Below are 3676 nucleotides of genomic sequence, written 5' to 3'. Positions count from 1 at the left end.
AACTTTGATTTGACATTATTAAAGGTTGTGATTTTTGTTTGTTTGTTTTGATTTGTGATTTAACAGAAACAAACAATTGGCCCAAGATGAGAACCTTTTCCTAGAAAACATTATACGGCTGCTACTTCAAGAATTTGTGGTATGTTAAACTGTTGCCCGTGTTTATAGATTGTTCTTTTGTTTGGGATTTCTGATATTTTAGATCACATCTTGTTGTACTTAAATTTTCCACAGGAGCAAGGTGATCTAAAACTCAGAGTCCGAGCTTTGGAATCCGAGAGAGCATTCCAACGCGTTGCAACCGTGCAGAAAACAATTTTGAATGTGAGTGAAGTTGTTTAGTAACAGTGGGAGTGCAAATTTAATTTATTATTGGGATCTGGTTTGGATATGTTAATAACCTTTGAATGTTCATATGTATGTCATTTTTGCTTATATGCATGCAGCATGGCCTCTAAGTTCAAACTTATTATCTACTGCAAGTAATTGTTTGGTGGAGATTGTTTGGTGGAGAGTAAAGATTCTTATCACTATATTGCTTCTTGTTCAACACTTAAAGCAAAAGTTGGACAGCAATCAAAACCACATGTTCCCTTATGTTCTAAATCTTTGCACATGAAGTTTCCCAATAATTTCGACATACTTTTTCTTGCCTAGTATTGAATCTCTCTACTTTGAATCAAATTCAATTGTTTTTGGTCAGTGGGTAATTAATTGTGTGTTTGATTTTTTTAGGTGACTTCTTCTCTAATATGATATGGTATTATTTTGTTACTTGCTAAATCTAGCGTGAGTTAGTACAATCAATCAAAAACTAGATATCGATTTACGTAGGGGTTTAATTAAACACTACTTACTAAATTTGTTTTAGTGATACATTTTTTGGTTAATTGTGCTTGTTATAAAGTATAATTTGGTGGTGCTTTCTGTAGGAGTAGTTGTGGTTTGTGTATATTAGTGAATAGGTTCATTAGGTGCCTTCTAGTTTTCTGTAGATTATAAGTCTCCCTCCCCAAAGATTTAGGTACACTATGTTTGGATCCGCATTGGAATTTTATGAAATTGCAGTGAAATAGCACAGCTGCACAGAAGCTTTACATTGTAGCTTCATGAATATTGCGTCCAACTTAGATTGGGATGGGAGGTTTCCTATGCAAGCGCGGATCTAAACAAATGTTTAGTTGCATCCGACATTGACACCTCGACACCGGTATTAATTTGAAAAAAATAATGTAATTACTAGTGTCGCAGTCGGTGTCATATATCAATCCTGGTGCACAACACCAATACTGGCACATCAACTTATCTTTTTTTGGAGGTCTCGGTGTACGAAGTTAGTTTTGAATAGTACAATGCTCCTATTATTTGAGTGTTAGGCTAATATTAAGAGGATGTGATGAATCTTGATTAGGAATGGAGTAGAGCAGAGAAGAAATTCATGGCAAGATGGAGTATATGGAACAAACTGTCCAATTCCACCAGGAAAGAACTTCACTTATGTTCTTCAAGTAAAAGATCAGATTGGTAGCTTCTTTTACTTTCCCTCCCTCTCAAAATTGAAAGAGTATTATTTAATTTAAAAGTGAAGAAGAATTTATCTTTAAGTTTAATGGATTTATTCGGTTTAATGGTATTTTTAGCGGTCAAATCAATAACAGAGTTTTGATTTGACAGTGATGGCCCAAACCAAACTAGTGGATTCCTTGGTTGGTTTAATCTTAATCTCGCATTGTTATTAAAATTAATTTTGTATGTGGATAATACTTTTTAAAACACCATGTTTCTTATCTAATTTGATTTCGTGGATATGTATATGGATTATGAAGAGGTAGGTGTTGGTGGTATTATATATATCATGGAGAGACAGGGACCACCTGTTGTGTTAACAGTTAATGGAGAATGATGGTAGTTGGCCGTATAGACAAGAGACAGATGGGAGATATGAAACATTTGAGAGATTAATTATAACCATTTAATTAGTACTAATTACTTGCATCTTTAATTGATTTAGTTTTAATTATCAGAAAAGTTAATTGAAATTCTGTGAAACATATGGCCATCCCATGTCAGATTCCATTGCTTTGTATTGTAGCTCATGCACTTGATGTCAATGAAAGATATGTATCAAACAAGGGAACCAGTTAATATTTTTACTTCGACTTTCAAATAATTCTGTGAGAGTTGGGATAGAGAACAATGAAAGCGGGACGAGAGAATCTGCACATGTATAAATTACATGCATTGAGCTTGTTACAAGTATTGGCTACCCTGCTTACATTATTTCTAACAGGCTCCCTCAATTTAGAGTGTATATAAATCATATGCATTTAGCTTGTTACTTGTGTTAGTTATACAAGGACGGACCTCTCAAATGTTTAGTGAAAACATTTACAAAATTATTTTAATCACACTTTTCCCAAGCCCATACTACATTATAAATATACAATAGTACAAACAAATTCTACGTTCAAACATTCTATTCTAACTTGCTTGCATTCAATATTCTATAATGGTTAACACTACTCTTTTCCATTCGCTGCAATTGTGAACTAGCTAGTACTACCATGTCCATAGATAAGTCTTACTAATTTGCACTATCACTTGTATTTTTTACACTATAATTATTTTTTGTGGTGCAGAGAGAAAGTGGTGGTTCCCGTGACGAAACCGTACGTAACGTTTGAAGGTGAAGGAAGAGAAGTAACAGTGATAGAATGGCATGATAGAACGAGTGATCCTGGTCCCAATGGAGAACAGCAACGGACTTATAGAACTGCTTCTGTTACCGTTTTCGCTAATTATTTCTCTGCAAGAAATATCACCTTCAAGGTAATTCATTTTTTTCAAACTATTTGGAAGAATCCTCAAATATTGAAAGCGGTAATTAATCAAATATAGATTGTTTCATTGTTATAGTAAAAAAACCGTACTCCATGTGTTCTCGCAATCTATAGCTACGTTCCAAAACTGTAAATATGTCCTTACATTCTCGTGACTTTGCACTGCATGTGTTTTTTTTTTCTTCAAGTTTTAGGATTATATTTATGGGGCAATGTATAACTTTTTTATTTGATTATCGTGTTTTTTTCATTCTACTTTTATGTATGTAGGTGTTGCAAAAGAATGATGCTAATGCATATATTTTGCGCTTTAAAATTTTAAGGTGGCGCATCTCTTCACACTGGGGTTTCTATTCCTCATCGCTTGCATTGGAAAAGAATGGTATATAATATATATTATATGTTTTTCATTATATTTTTTAGAGTAAAAAGTTTATTAACCTGAAACAGAACTATAAAAAGCATATACTTTGATAGATAAACTTACCGAGTTCTATTTCTTTTGTAATTTGTAGAGAAAGGAAAAGGGTGCAGATCCATCATTGACCGAGTTCTATTTTCTTTTCATTTTGACTTGGTTGTAAATTTGGATTGTATTATCTTTTTAACTTGGTTGACAAATGATTAGTAATAACTTGATTTTTTGAATCATTTTTATTAATGACTATGTAAGTACTTACCAATTATGTTATATGAATTCAAGTTTAATTTAAATTGAAAATTATAATTTTATTTTATATTATAGTTATTTAAATATATATAATGGTTCAAAAGTTTATTAAAATAAAAAAATTATTTAAATTGAGAAAGAATTTTCCTGCGGATATAAATTTACT

At 32.2% G+C, this 3676-nt stretch overlaps 1 long non-coding RNA gene across 1 annotated transcript; it reads left to right on the top strand.

The window, feature by feature from the left end:
• Window positions 1–2764: 2764 nt before the first annotated feature.
• LOC131648435 (uncharacterized) lies at window positions 2765–3414 on the top strand. Its single transcript, XR_009298148.1, has 3 exons — window positions 2765–2829; window positions 3111–3222; window positions 3356–3414. It is a non-coding gene; the product is annotated as an uncharacterized LOC131648435 (long non-coding RNA).
• Window positions 3415–3676: the final 262 nt, after the last annotated feature.

Source organism: Vicia villosa, linkage group LG2 (genome assembly GCF_029867415.1).
Source record: "Vicia villosa cultivar HV-30 ecotype Madison, WI linkage group LG2, Vvil1.0, whole genome shotgun sequence".
NCBI lineage: Eukaryota > Viridiplantae > Streptophyta > Magnoliopsida > Fabales > Fabaceae > Vicia > Vicia villosa.
This window is presented reverse-complemented; position numbering and strand designations above follow the sequence as displayed.